The sequence below is a fragment of the Lissotriton helveticus genome, chromosome 2_1 (assembly GCF_964261635.1).
Source record: "Lissotriton helveticus chromosome 2_1, aLisHel1.1, whole genome shotgun sequence".
Taxonomy (NCBI): Eukaryota; Metazoa; Chordata; class Amphibia; order Caudata; family Salamandridae; genus Lissotriton; species Lissotriton helveticus.
Window position 1 is genome coordinate 430,509,591 of NC_136059.1, and position 21,481 is coordinate 430,531,071.

At 42.6% G+C, this 21,481-nt stretch overlaps 1 long non-coding RNA gene across 1 annotated transcript in view; it reads left to right on the top strand.

Moving 5' to 3' along the window:
* The first annotated feature begins 2,056 nt into the window (after positions 1–2,056).
* Positions 2,057–21,481, top strand: part of LOC144819369 (uncharacterized) — a 40,683-nt gene continuing 21,258 nt past the window's right edge. Inside the window, exon 1 of the long non-coding RNA XR_013607321.1 lies at positions 2,057–2,274. This is a non-coding gene — a long non-coding RNA (uncharacterized LOC144819369). The remainder of the gene's footprint in view (positions 2,275–21,481) is intronic.

The window sequence follows — 21,481 nt, forward strand, 5'->3', positions numbered from 1 at the left end:
AACCATTGAACTTGTCACACAAATCTTTAGATTAGGTGACCTGTAAGACACCAGTAGAGTCCATTGTGGAAGAGAAAAGGATCTATCCAAGGAGGCAGGGTGGTTAGAGACCTTGTTGATTGGTTCTAGGAGGCCTTTTGGCTGACAACATAACTTTTTGTATAATTTAGAAATGAGTTGATATTTTTTTAACAAATGAGATTCTTATTTTCCCCATGTTTCTATTATTTAATTGCGATTCTATTGATGCTTTACTTCAGGAACGTCAAATGTGGAGGGAACCATGTGTGGCGCCGCGGCCAGGGCGACTGACACTGGAATCTGGGGACCACGGTTCGATCCCCGGCTCCGGCGGCAGGTTAGCCCAGCACCATGTGACTCTGGGCAATAGCTCGCTTAATCTTCCCGACGGCTCCCAGCGCCTAGAGACCTTTACGGGTGATTGTGCTTTACAAATGTGTACTTTACTTTTACTTTATGTAAATATGTCCACTGTTCACTCTGTGTTGGTATCATCACGCATGATTTCAAAGCTATAATTTATTTATGATTAAATACTGTGGGCCCTCATTTACAAAATGTATTTCTCCTTGTTGCGCCACTCCAATGCCTCGCCCGGGGAGCCGTAGGATTCTGATGCATTCCCAGCTTTACAAACGTTTAAAAATCGGGGAATCTGTCAGGTTCCGTGGATGTTGATTGTGACCACCCACCACAACACCCATGGAACTCCCCTTTCAAACAGGGTAATGCTTTCAAGAGGCCCATATTTACAAGGCCATGAAAAGTCACAAATGGTGACTTTCCGTGGCCTTGTAAATATAGGCAGGCCCACTGCACCGCCTGTGCGTCAAACAAAGTGACACACCCGCAGCCCAATGGCCTTGCAATTAGGCCCTGTGTTTACTTGCCTTGCAGTGTAGTCAGTTTTGTGGGTGGGGAAATGAGTGTTTGCAAATTAGAGGATATAATACATATTATTTCCATCAGAGATGCATTTTTGGTTTGCTTTTTATCATAATATGCAGAAGAAAATGCTTGTAAAATTATCAGCTCAAAGCAGTATGCCATTATAATGGTGAATCCGTTGCGCTCTTTTTTAGGGTGGAAATCACCCCCTCCTGCACACAATATTTTGAAACTGATCCTGAAGGTTCCCAATATGTGATACATGTTTTCCCCTTTAATAATTTTAATGATGGTTTTAAAAGGAATTGAACAGCTATTGCAGAGTTTACAATTTTTAAAGAATCATGCACATAGGTAGCTTACGAATACAATCCTAAGAGGGCTAAGAAACACCCTGGCCCAAATTTACAAAGTTGTCATCTCACGCAGCATAGCCTATTAACCAAAGTTACTGCACTGCGTGAGAGGGAGAGAGCAGATCAGAGCCATATTTACTAAGCTATGGCACTATCTTACTCGCTCTTTAGTTCTGGCTCACAATTACGCTGCCTAACAATATGCACACACCTTTGCACCATAATGCAAAGGTGTCTACACCAAGTCTAGCATAGGTTATATACCAGAAGGGTAACCTTCCAGTACAAAATACTCTGAAAATTTACTAACATTTTGTGTCGGGTTTCAGTCACAAAACTAATAAAAACAGTGCAAAATGTTTATTTGGGATTTACTTCCAAGCCTAACCCATGTTTACCACTGGAAAGTTGACTAAAAGTAATTCAAAATAGCACTTTCCGCTGCTTTGCATAACTTTACATCAAGGGAGAGTTCCATGGGTGGTGCATGGGTCTTCCCATGCAACTACTCATGGTTTATGATGCAAAACACTATCTAATTACAATACTAGAAAGGGTTTTGCACCAATAAATAACATATCTGTGAAGCAGGCTCAAAAAGGAGAAATGCTGTATTTCTCCTAACTTTTCAGACTTTGCATGGGCACTATACAACACACATGCAAAGTTGGAAACGTTTTAAAGCTTCTGTAGGCAGAATGTTTTGAATTCTTTGTATGTGTGGAAAATAAGTTTGTAATGTTTTCATGGGCAGGAGCACAACTCTCCATTTGCTTTTGGTAATACTTCTCTCCAGTTCCCACCCTCTCCCAGCATTGTGATTTTGTTTGAGTTCAAACTCTGGGCATCAGCTAGCTGGTCTAAAGACAGAAGTGTTTTGTCTTCCAGAGTTGGTTATACCTGGGGCATAACTACAGGTTGTGAAAGATGCATAGAGTCCGGGCAAGTGCTGGTGGTTACGCCTTGTTCCTAAGCACCTGATTTACTGTTGCTGTATCAACATTTTAAGGTACATTATGTTCAATTACATCGTCTTCCTGTGTTGACTTAAGCTCATTAGTGATATGAAAAGGTGCTTTTTTTGGGTTTCTTTTTTCCTGCTACTGCAACCTGCTTGGAAAACGGTTGCTCGTAATGCATGTCTTGTTCTGTTAGTGTATCAGCTACGCAAAGGCCTTTTCTGATTCAGTGATGCATTCGGATACACTAAAGATTTATATTGACAAAATGTTAAATACTCTCTAAAAGCTGACAGAATCTGACCTCTGGACTACAATACCATCTTGCACAGAATTCAACAAGCTGCCCTTAGAGGGGTCACAACATCAGCCCTTCAATGCCGAGGGGAATGAAGGTAACTGATCACACACTGGCAGTTTAAAAGCTTGCTAGACCCCTCACAATGCAGCTAACAAGAATAATATATAGTTCGCGTTATCATGGCATTTATCTCTGTGAAATACGTATTGTTTTCAGTATCATTATCACCGCAAAAAACTTTCAAAAAATGCACCCGTGTCTAAACAATATTTTTGGCCTAGGGTGAACCCAGCCAAATTTCATGAAAATTATGAGTTATATTTTGATTTTTGGACTGTAAAAACAGTGGACCTTATTGTAGAACTTTTCAGAAGAAGCATTCTTCCCGGGCATCTTGACGAAAATTATAACTTTAGACTTCATAAAATTGCAAAAATGTATTTCATTTGCTCATTTCAGTTTTTTGTGAGATTTCCCAGCTTAAAAATAAAGGAAAGGTTTCCATCGCTATATTAGCAAAATGAGTTAAAATAAACTTCTACGGATGAATCTCTTATTTCCCTGAAAAAATAAACCTGCTTCAAGTTATCTGTCAGTATATTTCTCGAGAAACCCTACCGTTGTGGATTTTTCCTTTCACATTTCTCTTAAAATTAATTTTGCAAATTGCCTCAGTTTTCAATATTTTTCACACAATTTCATTCAGACTATAGACACCGTGAATCAATTTCACACATAGTTATTCTTATTTTGATACTTCACGTGTTGCTGTCAGAAAAGTACTGCCCTTCAAGTTTATTCACAGATATATTATGTAAAGGTTACTTTCATTTATAGACATGTATACCGGTGATTTAGACTCCTAACACGTCTAAGATGATCATCAAACAGAGAGAAACTCATCATAGTGAGACATGGCAAGTGCTGTTTTCCACTCTTTTCCCTTTGGCGCTCAGATACAATGTCATATAACAGTCCTAAATCAGGGTCAACAGAAATAGAAATGTATTGACAAAGGTCTCTTTTTAAACATAAGACAAATCAACGGGTTTATTTTTTTCTATGGTGCTATAGAATTTACTCTAGTGCACATATTTAATATGGAGGATTTGAAACCTACTAATAGTTGATGTTTAACAAATGCCGTATCATCTATTTCTATGACAATAAAAAACGTTACGAAAGTGAGGGGATGTGTGTTTCTAAAGCACTTTTAGAAAATGTTATAATAAAAGACTGATTGCGGCTATCACTGAAAATAAATTAGCACCAATTGCCTTTATTCTAGAATTAATTAATCCCTTAAGCCACAACAAGCACATAAACTACACACGGTCCAAAATATATTACAAAATCCTTATGAAAGCACTTGGCTAGCTAAAAATACATGCTGTATAATAAAGAGCAATAATTTCGAGGAAAGCCCATGATTCACTTTTTTTATACAGATAAAGCAATCAATGCAATAAAAAGCATAAATATTACCCTTAAGGTGCATACGGCTCTAAATTCAATACACTTCACCAACAAAGATAACCTATGTGAAGTATGAAAAGTACACATTTCAGTGAAACGACAAACATTACTTACACATCATCCTTGGTTAAAAATGTATTGACACAAACAATCTCTGTATCAAAGCGTATTGAGACGCAAAATAAAAATAAAAAGTTACACATTGGATTACAAAAACCTGAAGTGTAAAACAAAGCCTCTAAATCTATAAAATGTGCAAAGAAAAACAAAATAAAATAATAAAAGGTCTTGCTCCAGTTATGAACCTGTACCAGTATTAGAAGGGCTGCTTTGTGGATATTAGACACCTTATGGGATCCAGAGAGTGGAATTAGGGAAGTTCCTTAAAGTATATCAAATCTGTTTTCAGTTGTGAGTGGAATACCAGCTTCCGACTAGCCCAACAGCTCGTCACCATGCTGTGCGTTGAGGTCACCTCAGATTAATTAGTTTTGAGTTAGACTACCTAACACATCTCTCAAATCCCTGTCAAACCGTGATAGGACAGCACATTGATGACTCGATATTTCTCCCCGTCTGGATTCTCGTGGACCTAGGCTTCCATTGCTCATAACACCAACCCACTTTCAAATCTAATATTATTCAGACAAAAATGGAACTGAAGTGTTTTTTACTCGTTCCAGCGGGCATAAAGGTCATAATTGTACTTTTTGGAAATATTAAAAACTTAAAAGAGAAAATGTGTCTGATAATGGCACTTTTTGTTCACGCCACTTAGCTCACGTTATTTGAGCATAGAAGAAAAAAAGAACAGTGAAACTAGGATTGATAGAAGCATTGGCTTTAATAGAGGTCATATCTTCGTCTCGAAAAATAATGGATGGATTGAATACTCTGGCGTCAAATGCACACCCGCTAAACACTTTTGCCAACTGAGGTCGTCCCTGTAAATTCACCTGTTTGTCCACTCCTCTGCACGTGTTTCCAATGTGAAGCAGTTGTATTGCTTCATTGAAACCCTGATGAAGTCACATAGAATTCAAAGTAGAGCACAATAGTGGTTGATTAAGGGTATCAACTGTTTCTTTTAAACTAGAAATACTTTTGTGTGGTTCAACATCCAGGAAGACAGCACAACAGGCAATACGATAAAATATTGCAATTCAATGCCAGACGTTCAATCCAAGTAAGGATACTTTTATCAACATAATCGCTTTCCAAGGGCATTTAGTATATATTCAGGGGAACATTTGAAGGAATTATGGGGCATATTAACAAGGGCAGTATTGCCGCTTTAGCTTTCTGCCGCTACAGAGGTGATATTGTAATCGCCCTATTTACAAGGTGGTTCTAACAAGCATTATCGAATGTTAGCACCCGTTTTCCCGATGCCTCGCTTTGCATCTCTAATGAGATGCAAAGTGGGCGTCACTGGGCAGTACTCCTTGTAAATTATCACTGATGTGCACATGGCGATATTTACAAGGAGGCCTAGGCATTTTTGCAGATGCTAGTTTTTGATAAAAACCGCGGTTTTCGCCAAAAACTAACGTCTGCAAAAATGCTGACTTACCTATATTTTACATTGGAAGTGGATTTTGCTGATACGCCCACAGGGTCGTCTGAGCAAGGTAATCGCCGTTTTCCATGGAACATCGCTGGAAAACCAGTGATGTTCCATGGAAAACATCGCTATCGCTGGAATAATTATCACCATTGTGTTATGCGTTGTTAATTCGGCGCTAGCATGGCGATAATTTCCAGTGATAGCCGACGATAACAATTCTCACACTAAGAGTGGCCAGCGATAAAATTGATAATATGCTCCTATGTTCTTGCCCTTCTTCACGGCCCATATTCGTTGGTTTGCTGGTTACCAGTATAGAGCTGTAATGCTTGCTTATATCTTTTTATCTGCATTATGAATCGTTTTCATTAGGAATAGCAGCTCCCGGAGAGGAAATCGTCCCTTCCTCCAATGGTGGACCTTTTAGACCTGTCTCGGGCTCGAGATAGGCTCGTTTCTATATGAGAGTATTTCTAAAACTTCCTCAATGAGGACATTCTATTTTTACATCGTGTTCCCCCGGATATATAAAGTCAAGGACTGACTGCTTTTCAGATACCTTTCTGGATATTATTTGAGACTCTCATGTCGAAGACTCTTTGGTATTTCCTTCTTTCTATCTTCAGAGACGTCAAACAAGGTTTTTTTTCTTGTGTGCACACCTTCCAGAAGTGATACTCCAGATGAAGACAGTGTTTCTGTCAAAGCGCGTTGAGTCAGCTTTACGCCCACTTCAAAGACCTTAAAGACTTATCCTATCCATCAATCTATCATCTTTTGGTTGAATATTATTAAATATCGTATATCATTCGCATCATACATATATGTAAAGTCAGTTGATGTATGTCTTAGTGTGTATGGTTTGGTATGAAAGCAATAAGAATATTGTGCACCTGTTAAAGTCTCTGTATGGTATGAACGTTACTTTTTTTTATTGTGAATATGTTTTTTTTTCAATGCAATTTATATTTAAAAAAAATTGAATTTACTAATGAATGAATAAACACTTTTGTATTGTTCTATACCCATAAATGTCACTATTGTTCTTCCCTTTATCATGATATAAGGGTTGTGTTATTTTGAAGTAGTCCTAGAATGTTTACATGACTTGCCCTTCTTGGAGACAGACAATCTCACACTTTTACAAAGTGAGAAGGACCTCATCAGCCACTAGTTCAATATTGAAATTCTGCCTGATTAATTCCTGATCTATCAGATTAACAGTGAATCTTGGAACAGTGCTTAAAGCCTGTATATCAATTGTTGCACAGGATTGGGATTGTATGATGAAGGAGAGCTCACCTTTGTTGTGTATTTCTTCTTGCCTTTATACGCTGTATAATTCACCTCACACTTTCACAAATAGCAAAAGAAGAGATGAAGTGGGCAAATTAAGCACAAACATCACGCTTTAGAAGACCAAGCAGTTTAGCTAAATAATGGGACTGAAATTCTTATTAGACATATACTTTAAAGAGCTTTTTGGGACGCAGGGTCCCCACTTGTGCATAAAACATATTACGCGTTGAGACTCTACAGACTCTCATTGGGAGAAATCATTTAAAGAATGGTGTTTCACTAGTGGTACAATTTTAATATGAGTAGACCAGAAACAGACTCTGTCCTAGCATGATACCTACCAGAAGTATTGAACTACAAGACATGTGTGTGGCACATTAAATGGACAATGCAAAGGAATACAAGCTGTCAACATATGACCATGTGCGTTGGCTCAAAGAATCCACTATTTTGAAAAGACTATGGGGCATATTATGAAAGGCAAGTGATAATTATCGCTGGCTGCTCTTAGCCTGAGAATTGTTATCGCCGGCTATCGCTGGAAATTGTCGTCATGCTAGCGCTGTATTAACATCGCGTAGTGGTATGGTGATTATTATTCCAGCAATAGTGAAGGCTGTCCGGGCCCAGGGGCCAGTCCCCATGCCCGTTTTATTACTTATTCACCGGACATGTTGAAGACAATGCACTCTACTCACTTGTGCCTCGCGCCAAAAGCTCGGCTCCCCATTTTGGCTCAGGAAATCTTTATTAAACGTAGCTCCTTCCCTGAAATTCAGGCTCTCACTATTCCCAAGATTAGTACCCAGAGGCAGGCCATTAGTGAGGAGGTGCCCATATCGGTATATTACCTCAACACCCGCTCTCTTGTAAAACATCAACTGGATATTTTTCTTCTCCTGCTCTCTGACAAACCAAATATCTTGCTACTGACCAAAACCTGGCTCACTGATGATTCTGCGCCAGATATCCTGGCGGCACTTCCCCCCAACTATTATATTATTCATGCCAATCGACCACCTGGCAAAGCTGGGGAGGGTTGCAGCCATCATTCATACAGACTATAGGTTTTGCTCCCTGACTTGTCTTCCTCTCAAGAAGATGGCCATAAAACTTGAATCAGCTAACAACTCTTTTGTCTGTGTTCATTTATACAGACCACCGTATCAGATGTCGCACTTCCCCTCATCACTCAGCGAACAGATGGCTAAACTCGTGATTGATCATGCCAAGGTCCTCCTAGTGGGTGACTTTAATTACTGGTATAATGATCCCAATGAAAGGCCACAATCAGCTCAGATATCTGATCTCCTCAGTAACCTAAACTTCTCTCCACATGTTTCATCGCCCACACATCTGAAAGGGCGGGTCCTCGACCAAGTTTGGTCTAATGGCCTGTCTATCTCCACTCTTACAATTACGCCCTGCATCTGGCTTCATCACCACTTGCTACAATTTACCTTGGTATTACCGTCTACTAAGAAAACCAATATGGTCAAAGGTGGCCTTGCAAGGAAATGGAACTCTATTAACAAGGAAGAATTCTTTGATACACTATCTAACACAGTGCCACGCCCTTGCAGCAATGTTAATATCATGGAAAGGAAGGTATCGGAATGGCTATATAATGCCAGTAATAAGCATGCACCTTTAAAAAAAGTCAAACTCGCCCGTCGGGCGGATGCACAGAGATGGTTCTCCAATGAACTCAAAACTCAGAAGTTAGCCTTGCACCATGCGGAGAGAGAGTGGCATCTAAAGTACTCTCCTGAAAAAAAACTATTGTATATCATTACCCGAAAGGACTACAAGAAGAGTATTCTCTCTGCCAAAGCTGCTTACTTCTCCAAAATTGCAACAAAAACTCCAAAGAAATTTTTACTATAATCGATGAATTAGCTAACACTGAGCAAATTCTTTTGAAAGCTGCACCCTCCCAAGAACTGTGCAATTCATTAAGTGATTATTTCATCGACAAAATTAGGACCATTAAGGCCAGTATTTCCAACCACCCATTCACCCTTGATCCTTTTGTTCTGAATAGGAACAACCATACTTTGAGATTCTTTCCTACTATTAGCAAGGAGTCTCTCCAAGATCTCCTCGTTAAAATTAAATCAGGCTTCCTTTCCGACTGTGTACACCTTAGTGTCATCCGTGCAACATAAATGACGAAAAAATGTGAGTGAGAGCGAGAAAACACCTCACGGGCGCACCACCATCGGGAACCTGGCTGGTACTCACCAGGGTTGCCCTGTTCTCATCATCGGTGTTTTCAAGCTCAGAAAGGAAAGGAGAAAGTGTCCAAAACACAAAGAAAGATTTGTGTAAATAGAATATGCAGTGGAAAAGGAAGATCAAAGAACTAGTGATCTACAAAGAATCCAACAACGTGTAAAAACACAACATGTAAAAACACAAAACACACGTCAACACAAATAAATCACTTTATTATTTTGCTTGTGTTGGGTGTGAGGATCTAAAAATAGTAAGTGAGGTCACTACCTATCCAACCACCACTACTATTGTACTTGCCGACATGTTTCATTGCCATATAGACATTCAGGCAATTTCTTCAGGGCGTCATAAATTTTAGTGCCACTGCATACTGACCATATTAGTCTGCACAACCTTTAACGGCCATTTCACTCGTACCGGCCGCTGGATAGCTATTTAATGAACCTGTAATTACAGTGTTCATAGAGGGATTTCCCCGTAGATTTACAGTATGGTGGAAAGCCTCTGCCGTGCGTGCGCCCGTGAGGTGTTTTCTCGCTCTCACTCACATTTTTTTGTCATTTATGTTGCACGGATGACACTAAGGTGTATGAGTGTTTATGTCTCACAACTGATCTAATTTTTGGAACGGGCGTTTTGTTAAAAGAGGCACCATCCAGGGCTATACCAACTACCCTAACTAACTAAAAATAAGGGAGTTGTTTGATGCAATATTGTTGCAGAAATTGGTATACCCATGAATATAAGGATAGATCTTTATGTGCCTAAACAGGTCTAGGTCTTGTTTTTGTATGTGATATGATGAGTGGAGGGCGACCTATGACTAGCTTTACCCTCTAAGCTCCTGTGTTTTGAACATTCCCAGGTGTGACTTAAGGTCTGCTCACCGCTCTCTTCTCTCTACGCCGATGTTTAAACTGGCCCACCATGGAGGCCGCAGATTTGCCACTCTTGCCCCCAAACTGTGGAACTCCTTTCCGTGGGAAATTCGCTCCTGCACAGATCTCCTGCAATTTAGGAAATACCTGAAAACCTGGCTATTTGCTCAAAGCTAGATCCTATGTCCCTACTTGACTGCATTCGGAGCCTTTTAGCGCCATGAAGCCACCCGGCGTACGTGCGCTCTATAAATTTATATTAATATTAACATTAACATTAACATCGCTGGTTTTCCAGCAATGTTCCATGGAAAACAGCGATAACCTTGCTGATACGACCCTGTGGTCGTATCAGCATAATCCACCTCCAATGTAAAATATAGGTTAGTCAGCATTTTTGCAGATGTTAGTTTTTGGCGAAAACAGCGGTTAACTAACTAACGTCTGCAAAAATGCCTGGGCCTTCTTGCAAATATCGCGATGTGCACATCAGCAATAATTTACAAGGACTACTGCCCAGTGACACCCACTTTGCTTCTCATTAGAGATGCAAAGCGAGGCATCGGCAAAACGGGTGCTAACATGCGATAATGCATGTTAGCACCACCTTGTAAATAGGGCAATTAAAATATCACTGCTTTAGCGGCAAAAAATGCTGCTAAAGCGGCAATACTGCCCTTGTTAATCTGCCCCTATCTTGTATGTAGAATAGGTCCTGGCAAAATATTCATTACACTGTCCAAAGTCATGAATTTCACATTATGTGAAATTCATGAGCTTTCACAAAATTACAAAATACGAATTTTACATTTTTGATTTTACCTGACACGCATCTTGCTTTAAAAGTCTCATGAGACACCAGCAAGCGACGGGTTGGCACAGAAACTGCTTTACAAAGAGACATGTTTTACTAGAATCAGCCTCCTTTTGTTACATCACAAGATTTTTTAACCGGAGGTGCACTCGGATAAAGAAAAATTGACATGAGAATTTTCATGAAATTTCATGTCATTTTGTGATTTTAAAAAATTATGCGATTCCACCCATGATTAATACAGGATGATTAGTGTGCACAAAGAAACCACCAACAAAGAAACAATCATACAGAGTTATGCCCTATTCTCAATAAACTGTGATTGTGGCCAAATCAAGTACTCTCCCCAGTGACTTAAAAAACAAAACAAATTCCCAAACAAACATGTAAACTCCGATATACAGCCGAACAAAGTTATTACATAAATAAAACCAATTACATTGCACGCACTGAAACCCAATCGGTGGTGCAGCGCGCGCAACGTTATTTGTTTTATTTATTTATGTACTTAACACGGTTCAGCCGTATGCTGAAGTTTACTTAGGGTGACCAACTGTCATAAGTACAAATTCAAGATGGTTAGTGTAAAAATTCAGGACAAAGGGTCAAGATTCAGGACAAATATTCAAGACAGAAGGTCAAAATTCAGGAAACAAAATTCCAGAGTTTTAAAGGCACATCAGAGGAGGTTGCTCAATAGTATATAAGTACACTAATAGACAACCAACATAAGTACATGTCAAAATAAGTTCAAATTATGTTGCGACATTTGTGTTCACTGTTTTCTCTGTATGCATGCAGCTTTGAGCAACTGTGCCAGTATTGTTGTGGTATTTCATATGACTGATAGAAGCAGCTTGAGTCCCACCTCACCCTCTCCACTCTGCTAACTCCACGACTAAGATACAACTTCCAGTTCAATCACTTATTGGACGGGATGTTACAAAGCTCCAGTTTTTGTAGTCACTGTTGTTTTGTTTTAGAGCACTGCTGCAATTTCTGAGTTGTTGCATTGATGTTGCTAAAATGCACCTTTGCATTGCAACATTTTACAGTGTGACTGTTTAGTATATGCCGCCGGGTGGTGATTTTTGGCACTGCTGATATGAAGTGCCAGGGAGCCCTTGCACTTGTCAGATCTGCTGAGATGCCCAAGTTGCACCATCAGGGACGCGAGTTCAGACATCTTGTTAGTGCTCATATGTACTGCTGTTGTGTGGTAAGAGTGTAAATGGAATTCGTATACTAAGCATCTGTTTTTGCACCTCTCTTTTATTTCTATCTCTTCCAGGTATCAGCACAGTTGTTGCTGATGTTGTGGAGCATATTATAGGCTTGATAGTCTGACACTGGCGGGGCAGGAGGGGGGAGTATGAGGAGAGAGGGTGTCCATGTATGCTTTGGCTGTCATGGTGCCCTTTGAGGTTATCCTGTCACTGCACAGAGAGGCCCAATATCATTCAGTATTTGATAATTAGGCCGACATACAGAATGATATTGGGCCGATAGCAGTCAGTGCCAGGTCAGGGAGGGGCTGCTGCAGGCCATTGAATTCACAGCAGGAGCACGAACTGGCCCCTGCAGTGAGAGTTACAGAACTCTCAGACTGCTTTCAGGAGGCAGCTCGTGCCTATCAGCTAGATTCATCATAGTCCCGTTTTGCGAGTCCTTAATAGCGATTATTAAGGAATCGCTATTAAGGACTTGCAAAACGGGATTCATGTAGGAATAGCAAAAAATATTGCGATTCCTACATCATCCTTATTTGCGATTAGCAAATTGCTAATCGCAAATAAGGAATAACTCCCCATTCATTCCTATGGGCCTACAGCCCCATAGGAATGAATGGGGAGTTATTCCTTATTTGCGATTAGCAATTTGCTAATCGCAAATAAGAATGCGATTTCAAGGGTTCCAGGGGTGTCCAAAGGACACCCTGTAGCACCCCTGAAATGGAAATGTAGCCTGATGTTGCGCACACACATGTCCAAAGGACATGTGTGTGTGTAACATACCACTTAGAAAAATGCACTAAAGTGCATTCTTCTAAGTTTTCGCTATTTACCATGAAGTCAGACTTTTACCACGAAGTCAGACTTCGTGGTAAATAGCGGCCGGAAATTGCGAATTCACATATTTCAAAAGTTTCATGAATTGCATTTAAGGAATCTCAAATAGAAATTCCTTAAATGCAATTCCTCGCAAATGTGCGATTTCGCAAATAGCGATTTTTTCATTTGGGATGATGAATCCCAAATGCAAAAATTGCGCTCGCAAAGGGCCAGATTCTGAGAATCTGGCCCTTTGTGAGCCGATTTTTCGTTCATGAATCTAGCTGTATGTCTGGAATTAGGGACAAAAGGCGTCCGTTAAAGAACGTCTCTCGGACAACGGACAAGAGGCCCAAATAACGGGCAGTCTGTGAAATTTACGAGTGGTTGGTCACCCTAAGTTTACTATCCCCCACCCTCCCCCTGTCCCTCCCCCGCCCGCAGCACTCCCTCGAGGAGCCGCACTGATAACAACTGCACTGCAGGAATCAGTGCAGCAATAAAGCACATTTTGGTATTCTTTCCATTGCTCCAACCATATATATAGTTCTTTATCAATGTCCAGATTACGCTCAGGTTTAGAGACAGGAAGTGCATGCCAGAGAAGATAATGCAACCACTACCTGTTTGACCAGAACGACCGTATCCATCCATTAGTAACAAATAACAAGTTTGGAAATCTTCAAAATGCTGTAATTGAAGGGTTTATTAAAGTAAGGTTATTCAAGATCCATAACCTGGTCTTAACAGGAATAGTACTGTAAAAAATGTTGATCGACTTACATTAAAAATAATTAAACAGCACTGCCTCTAAAATCAACTTTGACAGGACTGATGCTACAACAAAAATGACTCACTGGGCATCAGGATATTTTTTCAGCACAGATAAATTGTGAAGATGTAATGGTTTTGTTGCAGACAAGTGTCTGAAATCTAGTGGCCACTGAAGCACTTCTGCTGGATGACGAGGAAACATAGCAACCAGCAGGGCTGCCTACTTAATAAAAGCACGCGGTCTAATAACAATGATACATGGAAAAAAACAAATTTTTCTCATGTGCAAAAAGTTACAGAGCACAAAAATAAACTTAAAATATAGAGGGGGGGGATGTGGCTGTTCGTCTCTTTAAGCAGTTTCCAGTCTTCACGTTTTAAGGTCACTAGCGGTGTCCCAATGAAGCCCAGGTTTTCAAACCCCTCCACAATTACTAAAGCACGTGCGTGGGAGCTCTTAGCATAAAGGCTGGCACAGTATGTCCCGTTAACTCTGCTTCACAAATCTCTGTCCTCACATATCAAAACACAGAAAGTGAAAACAAAGGAATGGTTGACACACCGAACATACACAAGAGCTGCTCTATTTAAAAGGCATACACACATGAACTTCATTTGGGAGTAGTAAGGGGTCGCTGTGACATCTAGCTTGCTCCCTGCCACTCCTGGCACTTCCTTTGCGACCACGGACTTCAGAGGAGGCAAAGTTCTGTCCCCTCTGTTGTTCTGCAGTTGTTTGGTATACCTTTATGCTTATTACAAGATTAACATGTTGTCATGCTTTTCCATTTGTACTTAGGAACCGGGCAGGAGCACTGCGGCACAAAGTGGAGTCAGGTACATTTTCTGATTAACAGAATGGTCACCCTCCAGACATTGGGCCTCATTTATGAAAAGTGACGCATCGCTGCGTGAAAACAGCAATGCGTCACTTTTCACTGCGCCCTCCTTGCGACACCAATGATGCGTCATATTTACAGTATGACGCATCATGTCGCAAGGAGTTACAGATATGTCAGTATTTCTGACGTATCTGTAAGGCGCAAAAGTGACGAATTGCTGGAAAAGTGATGCAACTCCAGTAATGTATCTGTATGGCGCAAAAGTGACGAATTGCTGGAAAAGTGATGCAACTCCAGTAATGTGTCCTTTCACATGGGGCAAGCCCCATGTGAAAGGGCCTGCGTCAGTCTTACGCCTGCTGTGAGGCAGGCGTAATATTTTGATGCATTTGCATCCTAGAAGTGGCGCAGTAAAATCTTATAGATCAATCTTGCGTCAATACGCCCCCCTTGCATATATTATACCTGGCGCAGGTATAATGTGGCGCAGGGGTTTACAAAGTGATGCATCTACCTAGATGCGTCACTTTGTAAATATGGCGCAACAAGGCGCATTTTTTACGCCACTGGTGCGTCACAAAAAGTGATTCACCGGCGGCGTAAACCTGACGCACGGCCTCATAAATGAGGCCCATGGAATGTTACATTTGAGCACTAGCACTGTCCTATAGGGTTGGAGTGCACAGCATCACCACGTGCCCCTAAAGATGTATTTCTGAAGAGCATCAGGGAGCCCATTGAGGTAGAAAGCAAATAGAGAGGACAGAGGGAAGGAAAAACAAGACACGACAGAGAAAACACATGCATTCATATTGAATAATATGTAGAAAAAGAAAAAGTCCCCCAAGTATACAGTGGAGGCATCCAGCCCATCCAATTAAGGCAGTGTGAGACTGAAATGCTCCTGTGCTGAACGGGCGCAGCAATATGGTAAAAAAATCCAGTGAATCCAGAGCAGGGAAGTGAGATAGATAATAAAGCCATCAAATTAAGAGCAAGAACTGATCTAAAGCCCCCAAACTATGTAATTGTAATGTACTCGAAACAATAGGCTTGCCAACATACAGCTAAAGCTGTTGTGAGCAGGGACCCAAAAAAGATTCACAGGACAATTATTGTTGGCCAAGGAAGAACATAATATCAAAGGCAGCACCTCGAATTATCATTCCCAAGTATTAAATGCCCTGCATGGGAGGTGTGGCATTTGTGGCACATGCTCCCAACCTCTGGAGCATCACCTGATCCAAAGAGAGAAACTCACTGCCAAGTTCAAATTTGGGAGCGCAAACCATGCCCCCCTCCCAACCGTCTTGTAAAAGAGAAAGCTCTATGTACAGCTTCATGTCATGGACCGGAGCCATAGTTAAGAAGGTTCAGAATGATAAAGCTTTAGTGCAATTAGCAAAACCGGTTCTGGTGTTCATTACAAATAGAGTTTCAACTTTATCAATCTACTTTTCTCTATGACCCAAACATGCCTACCTGCAGATTTAAATTTGCAGTAGCAATTTGCAGGGACCAGATAGAAAAGCACCTCATATCTTCATGCACATCACTGAGTCTTCCATGGAGCTCACACTATAATCATCAAGACAGTCTAGTGCACTAGTGGGTCACCCTAATAGCAACATTGCGCTATACAAATTCCATTCATATTTTAACACACCAAGGGGCATATTCTCAAGGACTTATCGCCGAGTTAGCTGCACTTTATCGCAGCCCAAATGGCAATAGCATTATCACCCTATTTACAAGCAGGTGCCAACAGCCAATATCGCCAGTTTTCCTGCGATAGCAGCCGCAAACAACATCACCACAGATGACACTGGCAACTAATGCTAATGAGATGCAGACTAGGCATTCCCGTGTAAAAAGCTGCAACAACACCACTTCGCAACTTTCTCAACGACCTGCCAGATCTGCGTTAAGATCACAAAACCTGCAATAAGGCGCGTTAACAGCATGGAATTAACACCTGCTCGTCCCTGGTATTGAGTCGGACGATAACCTGCACCAGAAATGAGAGCTCAGCCCACAGCCACACCAGAACAACAACAGATGCCATGGAGCTACTGATCAGGCAGCGTGGACACCCAAGAGGGCCACAACACGCACTGCCACCACCCCCAGCCCCCCCCCCCCGGCCCTACACCAGGGCCCCCTCCCCCGGACAAAGATATTTTACATCAACTTTACGAAATCATGAACAAAACAATTTGCCTGATGTCAATACAAATGTAACTCAAAACAACTATTTGAAAGAGTCCTGGCCGGTATTCTCCGGACAATCTGTAAGTCACAGCCTGCAAGACAAAATTCAAGATAAGGAGGTGTGTCATGCGCTCATCAAAGGACAGAGAGAGAGAGAAAGAGAGGGCGAGAGAGAGAGTGAAAGGAAGAGAGAGAGAGAGAGAGAGAAAGAGAGAGAGAGACAGTGAAAGGAAGAGAGATAGAAAGAGAGAGACAGTGAACGGAAGAGAGTGAGAGAGAGAGGAAGAGAAAGAGAGAGAATGAGAGAGATAGGGAGAGAAAGAGAGAGAGGGAGAGAGAGAAAGAGAGAGACAGTGAAAGGAAGAAGAAGAGAGAAATTGAGAGAAAGAGAGAGAGAGGGAGAGAGAGAAAGAAATCAACAGTGGAAGGAAGAGAGGGAGAGAGAAATAGAGAGAGAGAAAGAAGCATTTACAAGGAGCGCAAGGCCGTTCGGGTTCTTGGCTCATACATGCCAACTGTTGTGTGTGTATCGCTATTAATGCACCATAAGCCTAAGGCCTAGCCTTATGCAGCATGAAAGCCACATCACATTTCTAGAATGCAAGCAGTAGTCAGACTAACATCAGGGATGAAAGCTCCTCTGTATAAATACGTAAAGCAAAAGGACATCTGCACCTCCGACCTTGGTCTTGCATGTGGCAGGCACCCCCTGAGAGAGATACCATAGCAGATGATGATGACTCCCACACTACGCACAGCGCTAATGAAAGACCAATATATCCACACCCTACACATAGAAGCCCTTGCTTGAGGTACACTTGCATGGAATGCCCTTGACACTTACGTACACAACAACCCATACTTCCAAACATTGCACACACATACGACTCATTGCTCCTAGCTGTGGCATATCATCCACATTACTGATGCAGGTCACAAGAGTGCCTGTTCTACGAGAGCCACCAACACAATGGCAGTACATCCCAAGCACATGCACAACCCCTGTCATGTGGAACTGTACCGTGAATGTATGCTGCATTTGTTGGGGGCACTGCCACTGGCAGTGTGGCGTATCTGTTACCGTCTGAGCTTCCGTCATGCGTACTTCACCTGCGTCCAACCCTGGTTCCACTGTCGATCATGCATGTTCGAGTGGCCCATGAATGTCTGCCTACCCAACACAACGGTAGTTGAACTGGATTAAGACTTGTGTGTGCGCCCATGACCAGGAGTGTAGCCGTGAAACACGTTCATGGGATGCCTTGATATTTGGCGTATGTGCTGGCAGTTGGGCATGGGAGATTGCACAAGTCCTCGTGTGCAGTGACCACATCGAAGCACTCTTCTAGTGTGCTCTGTTGCGGATTGGTGAAACGGCATGGACGGAGCACATCTGTCTGGACCAGTTAATGGACCAGTTAATGGATTAGCTCGCCATCATGTTCGTTGAAGTCGACAACAATGTACTCTTGGAATTGATTGCCCAGGAAGCTGCGCTCGGATTAATGGAAGAGTAACTGCGTTACTGCAGCCGCAACTGATAGTAACCCAGAGCAGAGGCACCAACAACTTGTTGCATCTTGGAGAAATGGTCACATATCCCACCACAACAGTCGACATGTCTGCATTTGCCTGGACTCAGAATGCATGTGCATGCAACTACACGTGTTGCCACACCTGTGCAAGGTGAGGCAGTTCCATTGTCGGAGCTGCACCGCATCATTTGGCAACGCTTCTAAATCTGACATACTGCTGGAGGGAGAGTACACACATGGTAATGTAGTACTACATGCTGTTGAACCCTTCCCCTGCTCACTGTCAGAGACAGCGCAGTCCGGTGGTACAGCGCTATGCAGATCCCATGGGCTGTGACTCGTGTCCCCTGACAAGGGGCAATGAGTATACACCAAACATCACATGACTCATCCAGCAAGGCTAGGTGGGCTGAGACTATTGCCATCTGTAATGATTGGTGTTCATTTTTGCCTCCCCATTTCCTGCACCTCTACATGTACCTATGCTGCCTGTTAGTGTCTGAAGCATTGGTCCCCATGTTGTGGCCTTTGTCTTGCCAGTGCTGACATGCACATGCTAATAAAGTCTATTCAACTTCACTAGTGTTCAACTGTAGTGAGTGTTGATTAGAATGACAAATTGTGTGCCTCAATGAGCATTTTCCGTACATAGGGAGGGGTTGACTGACGCATTTCACTTTGGGGTAAGTCCCTATTGTCAGCTCCACCTTTGAGAGCCAGACATTGTTGTTGGGATAGTTGCTGGTAGACCTGTGATGTTACGTGTCTTCAGCAGTGTGAGAATGGTGCCCAACTTCTTGCCAGGTGGATCAATGTGATCCATTAAAACAGGCTGTGTCCACACAGTTGAGTGTGAGTAGGTATAGGAAGAGATGTTCTGTTGTCACATGTGATGGGGGACACTACTTTAGGCCTGCTACTGAATTTGACATTTGACATTTGGGGGGGTTGGGAGATTGTTGTTCATGAGCAATGAAGCCACAGCTAGTTCACACCTTCACAGTCATCTAATTGGTCATGTGGGTCAGGGTCAAACATTCACAACATTGATGTCATTTTCCAGAGTGAACCTTTTTGTGCAATAAATGTCCCTACATTCATCCATACTTTCATACTTGATTGAACATAGATATGACACATTTGTGTGATTTGGAATGTTTTATTCACATTCTGTGGAGTGTCAGAGCTGGAGCAGTACATGCAACCCCATATTAAACGGTTGCCCAGTGGAGGGCAATGACAAGTTTATCGGAAGAGGAAGAGTTGAGTCCGCAGCCTGATTGCTGTGTCATTGGTAACTAGAGCAGATATGGCAGTCCATGTTGGGGTCCAGGTGAATGTCGCAGGGTGTCTCGGAGGACAGTGGAAGGTGCTGTTCCAGGGCATGATGCAGAGGGCTGAACCAAGCAGAAACAGGCCATATTATGGGGATGAATGCTACAACCTCCTTTCTCACACAGAGTCATTACCATCCACATCTTAGTCCTCTGATATGTCTTCTGGGTCAGGTGTGCCAGGTGTGTCTGGCAGTGTTATGGCTGCATCACTGTGTGCAACTGACATATCAGAGGGCGCAAGTGGTATGGCTGCAGCACTGTGTGCCATTGACACATCAGGGGGCAGAGGTGGTATGGCTGCATCACTGTGTGCCACTGACACTTCAGGGACGGAGGTGTTTTGGCTGCGTCACTGTGTGCCCCTGACACATCAGGGGCGGAGATGTGTGTGTTGAAGTTCCTGCAGCAGTCATCTGGGACAGGCTCTATAGCAGCAATGGCAATATGAGGATCTGCAGGGCATGGAAGAACCCAGCTACATCTCGCTGGTGTTCAGCCATATGGCAGCCATCCTTCTAGCCTGCATCCGCTCCATGTTCTCCATTGCCCTCCTTATCTGTGCCAACTCTGTGCTGCCATCGCTGGAGCCTGTCTGACAAAACAGTTCTTGTGTCCGAGAAATGGCTCCAGAGAGGTCAGCCAAGGATTGTTGTAGAGCATGGAACGGACTGTGGGTGTCAGTTAGGGAGTGTAATTGGTCCCCGATGTGACTTAGACACCTACGTATGGCATCTAATTTTGCTGCCATGAGGTCAAAACCCACCCGCACCTGTTCAGCCAGCTCCCTCTGGCAGTCTAACACACAGCTTTGGAAGGCCATGTGTTTTTCCATGAGGTGATGGGAGCCAGCCATGGTGGTTGGTGCTTTGTGCTGTGTGGTCTGTGAAGGGGGTGGGGGTGGGGTCAAATCGATGCAGCTGGACTGTCCTACTCCTGGAGGGGGGGTGCGGTGGCTGTCTACGAGCCATTGGAGGGTGTTGGAGCAGATGGCCGGGGAGTCCTCTTCATCATCACTGAAGAGATGTCTGATCTGCTCTGAAGGAGGTGTTGATTGTCCCTCTGCAATGTAAAAGGGAGATGCAGGTTAACAGTGTGTTCATTGTATGTTGACGCATTGTACATGTTTACATACAGACTGCATGACAATGTACATTGTGATTGTTTTGGGGGAGCTGGCTATTTGATGGAAGACAGTGGACATTTTGACTACATGACTGATGTGAGGTTGTACTCACAAGCTGCACCAGTTGTGTCCTGTGTTCTGTAGTGAAAATGTTGCACTTTGTACCACATTGCCATCAATGTTATTGTGCTGTGATTGCTATGTGTGTGTGTGTGCATATGGCTGGGTCCAAACTGGGGTGGTGTGGTGAGCAAAATAATATTGGATTAAATCTAGATCCTTGTGACTGGGGGTGAATGCTTGCATTGTCCAGCATTACGTCAATCAATTGTTTCTTTTGGATATGTTGCCTGACGTGGGAAGGGAATGCCCAGATGTGATGCCCTGAAACCGGTCATAGTATGCTTGTTTCTTGTCCTGGGAGGACCTGGCTTGGCAGGTTGGGCTGGACTGTTCCCATAAGGAACAGGGTCAAGACTGATTTGCATATGGCTGGGTCCAAACTGAGGTGGTGTGGTGAATAAAAGAATGATGGATTAAACCCAGATCCTTGTGACTGGGGGTGAATGTTTGCATTGTCCAGCATTCCGTCCATCAATTGTTTCTTTTGCATGTATTGTGGAAGGGTCGCCCCTGCAGCTCTGATTTAGCGGTCCCTTATCCCTTTGAGGCAGTGTGCCTTTGACTTGTGTGCATTGTCCAGCATTCATCCATCAATTGTTTCTTTTGCATATGTTGCCCTAAGTGGAAAGGGTATGCCCAGACGTGGGTCCCATGCTCACTACACCACTGCATTAAAGCTAGCCTGGCA